The sequence below is a fragment of the Lissotriton vulgaris genome, chromosome 9 (genome assembly GCF_964263255.1).
Source record: "Lissotriton vulgaris chromosome 9, aLisVul1.2, whole genome shotgun sequence".
NCBI classification, from domain to species: Eukaryota; Metazoa; Chordata; class Amphibia; order Caudata; family Salamandridae; genus Lissotriton; species Lissotriton vulgaris.
In genome coordinates, this window is record NC_141697.1 from 853034378 (window position 1) to 853042480 (window position 8103).

Here is an 8103-nt window from a genome sequence, read left to right on the forward strand (position 1 = left end):
GTTTGATTGATTCAGATGCTCCGTCCATCACCACCCCCTTTTGTACCATCCCAAATGGTGGCAGGGTGGATACCTTATTGGGTGACTTTGGCATGGTGGTGTAAGATGCTGGTGGACCAGTTCTGATGCTGGCCCATGTTCCCTTTATCCTGAGGAAACAGGCAAGTTTGCCTTGTAAGGACTGAAAATCTAGGGATGCCTCAGGTAAAGGGACATGACTGTTTGGGCAAATATGTATGCATTTAATGTACTCTTGTATTCTTTGAATGTATTAGTTACTTACAATGCTGTTGTGTTTTTAAAATGATGTGAATATTTATCTTTCATTGCTCTCTAAGGGGTAGATGTATCAAGATTCCATTTTGTGATTTCTAAATAGCGATTTTTAAGGAATCGCTATTTAGAAATCGCAAAATTGAATGTATGTAGAAAATTGCTATTTTTTAGCGATTTCTTAGTCTTCCTTATTTGCGAATTCGCAAATTGCCAATTCGCAAATTGCGAATTTGCAATTAAGGAATAATTCCCATGCATTCCTATGGGCCAGGAGGCCCATAGGAATGATTGTGAAATGTTTCTTAATTTGCGAATCGCATTTTCCGAATTTGCAAATTGAGAATAATTTCAAGGGTGCAGGGGTGTCTCAAAGACACCCTGCTGCACCCCTGAAATTTACATGTGTGTGTGTGTGCATATGGCGCACATACATGCCCTATGGGCATGTATGTGCGTCACATGCCACCTTCACAAATGCAAAATAGGGCATTATTAAATGAAATCGCAAATTACCACCAACTACAAGTTGGTGGTAATTTGCGATTTCTTAACACAAATTCGCAATTTCTAGAACCCACATACATCGCATTTAAGGAATCTCAAAATTTGCGATTTCTTAAATGCTTAATCAAAATAAGGAATCGCAAATTTTTGCGATTCCTTATTTTGCGATTTTGTGCTACATTTCAAAAAATGCAAAAAAGCCTTTTGCGAGTCACAAAGGCCGAAATTCGCTGAATTTCGGCCTTTGCGAATCGCAAAAGGCTTGATACATCTACCCCCAATTCTCTAATGTTATTTTCATATGTACTATGTCATTTGTCATATTTATAATGTTTAATAACAAGCTGTTTGCCGTTTTCCCTTGCACTGCATTTTCATCTGGGTGTGAGGCTCCAGACAGCTCCTAGACAGGATACTCAGCAAAAAGGAGACCTGATGCCCCCTTAATGTTATAACACATACAACAGATGGTGCACACAGGTGTTGAGGAAAGGCTTAATTAATAAACCTAACCTGAGGTAGAAAAATCAAACCTCAAAAGCCAATGGACAATAAGGGGGAGATAACATAAAAATGAAAAATTCATCACACTAATAGAATACAATCAAATGCAAAACAAGAATACCCAGGTCCTACGGCTTTATGGTTTACCTCGTTGTTATAGAATGACCCCTTAACCTGTGCCTTTGTTTAGAGCCCAGCTGTGAATTAAAACAACAAAGCCCCCTTGGCCCCTACAAACAGGGTCAGCTTTAGCAATTTTTAGCAATCATTTTGGACGAACCCGCCCCATGACCTTCTCCTCGAATTTCCTCACTACCACCCAACAAAAGTGCCCTCCATCCCTCCATAGTTCTCCTTCCACATGCCTTTAATTTGCTTTCAACTAGTGGTAAAGGCTGGCTTTACTAATCCACTCAGCTATCAACATAACTTACAGATCTGTTCTTCGTAGCAGCGGTACTAACCCTCTGCTCTACCTTATGGTGAGTCAAAACTGCTACAAGACAAAACTTTGATCTCTCTGTCTCTGCAGGAACATTAATCACAAGAGGTATCTTGACATTGCTTTTAAATATTAAGTTATTGCTATACACAGTGCCCTCCCTGAGGTCATTGCCCCACTCCAGGTTTCTGCGGCAAAGGGATGTGCAGTGGGTGTTGTTGTGGACTTACCCATGCAACACCCATTGCTTTTTGACACTGCCCAAGATTTACAAGGATTTGTAAATCTGTGGCAGTGCCAAAAACGAATGCCTTTGAAAAGGAGGCGTTAGAGTGCCACAACTACTTGAAAAACTTATGTTTCCTCTTTTTTTGCTCTTTCTTTGTCTGCAGCACACATAGAAGGAGCTAAACACCATTAATTATTGTTTATGTGCAGGAAGATGTCCCTTCTTGCACGAATGCTGTGAACTCTATTAAGCCTAGATATGATTAAGTCCGTCGAGAGAGCATAATAAATAAATAGTACTTAATAAGTAGTCCTTAACCCGAAATATTGATAGCTTTTTGCCAAAACCAATTTTTTCTGTCCAAGAGCCTCTTTAGTGATCTTTGCATAGCCCATAGACTACAAATTATGCCTTTTTATTGTCTGCTTAAAGATGATTGCAGTTATTGTTTTCACCGTGGCTACAAATAGACCTTTGAAAAGGAATCTCAGTAATGTCAAATAGGAGAAGAATGTCCGCCGGAAAAGTAACATCTACGTATCATCTTCCTAAACCTGGAGCATGCATCCAACCACTGGTAGAGGTAAATGTATTCAAAATGGGGGGTCTCCACGGACAACGGGGACATTTTCTAACGTATTCAAAATGTCATCCTTAAAAAAAGACTAAAAAGCAAGAGAGGAAGACTGCAGCCCTGATAAAGGTCTCGTGTCTCACCCTTAAACTCTACAGGCGCTTTTAACAGAAAATCATCTAAGCCTACGTGCTTCAATTTATTCCAAATATGTCGTTAACACAGTTGAACCTTTGTGAATAATCGATGGAACACATAGGACCCTGTACAATAAAAACTTGGGCTAATTCAGGTAGTAGGATGAGAGCCATATTGTTATCAAGGGCAGAGGATTATTTTCACGACTGGTGCTTGATTACCTGGCCGTGGATTGGTGTCAGTACAACGCGATGTTTTACAACGCGTTCCGTTACAACGCGATTTTTACATCGCAAATACCATTACAATGCATGCCATTACAACGCATGGCATTACATAGCAGATGGTATTACAACGCATACCATTACATCGTAAGTATTGGTAAGTATATCTTTTTTTAAAAAAATGTAATAAAGTTAATTAAATTAATTTAAAATAATAAAAATAATATAACATTTTTAAAACAGTAATTAATTTAATTATAGTAATTTAAAATAATATAATTAATGATATATAAAAAATTTATAAATAGAAAATAATATAATGTAATTAATTACAATAAATATAATTATAATTTAATTAAGTTATAAATAATACATAATATAATTATAATTAATAAAATTAAAAGAATTTAATTACTTAAACATTTTTAAATAATATAATTTAATTATAATCGTTTATTAATACAATTAAATTAATAATATATTAATTTAATATATTTAAAATAATATAATTAATGATATATAAAAAATTTATAAATAGAAAATAATATAATGCAATTAATTACAATAAATATAATTATAATTTAATTAAGTTATAAATAATACATAATATAATTATATTTAATAAAATTAAAAGAATTTAATTAATTAAACTTTTTTAAATAATATAATTTAATTGTAATCGTAAATTAATACAATTAAATTAATATTTGTAAATATTGTTATTAATTTAATTAAATTAAATAAAATTAATTTAATTAATTTAATTTATATAAAGTCGTAATACCCCTGTACCCCAAAACCCAAACCCTGCCCTAAAACCTAAAAACACCCCTGTACCCCAAAACCCAAACCCTGCCCTAAAACCTAAAAACACCCCTGTACCCCAAAACCCAAACCCTGCCCTAAAACCTAAAAACACCCCTGTACCCCAAAACCCAAACCCTGCCCTAAAACCTAAAAACACCCCTGTACCCCAAAACCCAAACCCTACCCTAAAACCTAAAAACACCCCTGTACCCCAAAACCCAAACCCTACCCTAAAACCTAAAAACACCCCTGTACCCCAAAACCCAAACCCTGCCCTAAAACCTAAAAACACCCCTGTACCCCAAAACCCAAACCCTGCCCTAAAACCTAAAAACACCCCTGTACCCCAAAACCCAAACACTGCCCTAAAACCTAAAAACACCCCTGTACCCCAAAACCCAAACCCTGCCCTAAAACCTAAAAACACCCCTGTACCCCAAAACCCAAACCCTGCCCTAAAACCTAAAAACACCCCTGTACCCCAAAACCCAAACCCTACCCTAAAACCTAAAAACACCCCTGTACCCCAAAACCCAAACCCTACCCTTAAACCTAAAAACACCCCTGTACCCCAAAACCCAAACCCTGCCCTAAAACCTAAAAACACCCCTGTCCCCCAAAACCCAAACACTGCCCTAAAACCTAAAAATACCCAAACACCCCAAAACATATACATCAGTACCCCAAAACATATACTCCTATACTCATACTTATTTTAAAAAATACTTAAATTAATATATTTAATTTATAATATTTAAAAACGAAATAAATATTTTTTATAATTAATAATAATTAAATCAATAATAACATATTAAATAAAATAAAAATAAAAATTAAATACTTACCAATACTTACGATGTAATGGTATGCGTTGTAATACCATCTGCTATGTAATGCCATGCGTTGTAATGGCATGCATTGTAATGGTATTTGCGATGTAATAGCTGCGTTGTAACAGCATTACGTTGTAAAAGATGCGTTGTAGCGGTAACACACCCCTGGCCGTATGACGTCCACCTTTCCTTTATACTGCTTTACACGTGTAGGATTATAGTCTGAAATACCTGCCGATATTTTGGGTTTAGATTTTCTGGACACAATGTTATGATCTCTCCATACTCCTGCTTCGATGTACAGAACCCACTCCATTGTGGTGGCAGGTGCCTGTAAGAGTTAAATCATATGGGAAATTAATTGAATGGAAGGGTGGACCTTATATGCAGTGATTTAAATAGGCCGGTACTGTCCGGTACGGAGTACCAGCACTTTTTTTATTTTGAGAGGGAGAGTACCGGCACTTCTCCAGAGAAATGCCATACTTTTAATAGGACAGTTCCGGCACTTCTCGGAAACAAACAGGTGCTCTGGTACAGAGTACATGCACTTATATATTTCCATTTCAAGCGCTGCTTATATGTCTGACCTAGTGACGGCTTTCTCTTAGGTTTGCCTCATGTATTAAAAAAAAATAGGACATAAGTAACACTAATAAAAGAGCTTGGGGTCAACCAACTTCGGCATTGCTCTGTTAGACTATTACTACTTTTCGAGCCAGCACACAAGACAGACTATGTGCCAGAGTTCAGCTTAATTGTGAATAAAGCCACATAAGAGCCATTTACAAATAGTAGTGCCATTCATATTTATTACTATGTGTGATCCATTGTTCTATGTATGGTTTATAGACTATTGTCTAAATAAACTTTGTTATGAATCAATCAATCAATCAATATTGAGTGACATCATTTTGCCAGTTTATGAAAATTTAGCAGTGATCCATGCATGAGTAGTTCAGTCAGTCCAGGTTTTTCCCTTTGCATTATAGGACTTACTGTCCTTTTTATCTCATTATAAATTCAGGTCTAGAATACAAAGTAAAAACAAGATTTGATGAGCACTCGAGCCTGAGCCTCTAAAATGTGAGAATTTTGCGTGACATTTGAGCCTCTCTCCAGTGAAGTTTCTGGGGCAGATTTACAAGCCCCTAGCGCCACTTTTGCGTCATTTTTAACATGTTAAAATGACGCAAAAGTGGCGCAAGAGGCTTGTAAATCTGCCCTTAGGCATTTTGCTAATGTGTTGGGCTCCCGAAGGGCCAGGAGCTGGATTACAAATAATAACTTGTGTAAAATCGTCCATGTAATTTTTTTAATTCACCAAGGTTGCTTCTGCCTTAATTGTGTTTTAGGAATAGTCTAGAAGGTTTTAACAATTCTTTGGAGTGTTATCTATTTATTTTATTTCACATATTTACATAGCATAACTCCCCATATGAAAGGCATTAATGCACTTTACATAGGAAGAACGGGTAGGCATCTGTAGTTCCAATATTGTGGTGGCCAGAATATCTGTACAATAGGAGACAAAGCAATACATTAGAATTTACATTCATTTCAACATTAAACAATAAGGCGAAAACAGGTGGAGTTGGTTTTATGTAAGAGGGAAGGCAGGAGCGAAGGTAGTTAGAAAGAAGACGAGGAAGGAAGAAGTTGAAAGAATTGGTGTTTGGGTATGAATTCCATGGAGTATGAGAACAAAAGGGATCCGGATAGGCAAAGCCAGTGATAGGTTCAAATAGACCTTAAACGGTTAACTTTTGAGTTTTTGTGCGGGATTAACAGAGATTTTTAAACAGTGGCGTAACGAAACATGAGGGGGCCCCCCTGCAAACTACATGGAGGGGGCCCCCCTCCCATCCTCCATGCCTGTCTAGAGCTCTCAGGCCAGCGACCCGCCATACTGCAGGGGATGCGGGCGATTGTTACATCACTGTCACCAATGCAGCCGTTAATAGTAACACTGGATGGTGGAGTTAAAGGTTGGGCTTAGTCTGCCAGCAGGCTGTCATAGGTGGTGGTCCATTCATTACAGGGTCCCTGCCATCAGTAGGCCGGGGAAGTTTGCCCAATTTTAGGTGGGTTTCCTGATGCAGACTCCTGTCATGATATACAACATCGGGCCCACTCACCGTTTAGTTTTGACAAAAGTGCATTCACTGCTCCTTCCCGTTTCCGTTTTAAAACATTGGACAAAGCGACAATGCAGTATTTCAAAAGCAGATATAACTACAAAGAGCACATTTTGATAATACATTTTTATTTTTATTAGACAATAGCAATCTTAAGAGGCATTGCATAGCTTCATACACACTTTGACCCCAAATCCATCACAGTCTCTCTCTCTCTGTCAGTCAGTATCTCTCTTTCAGTCAGTCAGTCTATCTCTCTCTGCCATTCAGTCTCTCTTAGTCAGTCACTCTCAGTCAGCCAGTCTCTCTCTCTCTCTCTCTCTCTGTCTCTCTCTGTCAGTCTGTCAGTCAGTCCCTCTCTGTCAGTCAGTCTCTCTCTCTGTCAGTCAGTCTATCACTCTCTGTCATTCAGTCTCTCTCAGTCAGTCTCTCTCAGTCAGTCTCTCTCAGTCAGTCTCTCTCAGTCAGTCTCTCTCAGTCAGTCTCTCTTAGTCAGTCTCTCTTAGTCAGTCTCTCTCTCTGTTAGTCAGTCTCTCTCTCTCTGTCAGTCTCAGTCTCTCTCTCTGTCAGTCAGTCTCTCTCTCTCAGTCACTCTCTCTCAGTCAGTCTCTCTTAGTCAGTCTCTCTCAGTCAGTCTCTCTCAGTCAGTCTCTCTTAGTCAGTCTCTCTTAGTCAGTCTCTCTCTCTGTCAGTCAGTCTCTCTCTGTCAGTCAGTCTCTCTCTCTCTCGGTTAGTCAGTCTCTCTTTCTCTGTCAGTCTGTCAGTCTCTTTCTCTCTGTGTCAGTCTTTGTCAGTCAGTCTCCCTCTCTGTCAGTCAATCTCTCTCAGTCAGTCAATCTCTCTCTCAGTCAGCCAGTCTCTCTCTCTCCCAGTCAGTCTCTCTCTCTCCCAGTCAGTCAGTCTCTCTCACTCAGTCAGTCTCTCTCTCAGTCAGTCTCTCTCTCAGTCAGTCTCTCTCTCAGTCAGTCTCTCTCCAAGTCAGTCTCTCTCTGTCAGTCTCTCTGTCAGTCAGTCTCTCGCACAGTCAATCAGTCTATCTCTCTGTCAGTCAGTCTCTGCCTCTCTCTCTCAGTCTCTCTTTCTCAGTCAGTTTCTCTCTACCTTAGTCAGTCTCTGTCAGTCAGTCAGTCTCACTCTCAATCAGTCTCTCTCTCTCTGTCAGTCAGTCACTCTCTCTCTCAGTCAGTTTCTCAGTCAGTCAGTCTCTACTCTCTCTCTATTCTCTCTCTCAACTCTGTCCACTCTATCTCTACTGTCTCTCTCTCCACGATCTCTCCTCTGTCTCTCTCTCCACTTTCTCTCTCCACTCTCTCACTATCTCTCTCTCCACTGTCTCCCTCCACTGTCTCCTTCCACTGTCTCCCTCTACTCCCTCTCTCTCCACCCTCTCCCCCTTCTCTCTTTCTACTTTCTCTCCACTCTCTCTCCACTCTC

General features: G+C 39.0%; 1 non-coding gene across 1 annotated transcript; it reads left to right on the plus strand.

Annotated features, from left to right (window-relative positions):
* Positions 1-772: 772 nt before the first annotated feature.
* On the plus strand, positions 773-963 carry LOC147692360 (small nucleolar RNA snR46). The gene has a single exon (XR_015300281.1). It is a non-coding gene; the product is annotated as a small nucleolar RNA snR46 (small nucleolar RNA).
* The last annotated feature ends 7140 nt before the right edge of the window (positions 964-8103 follow it).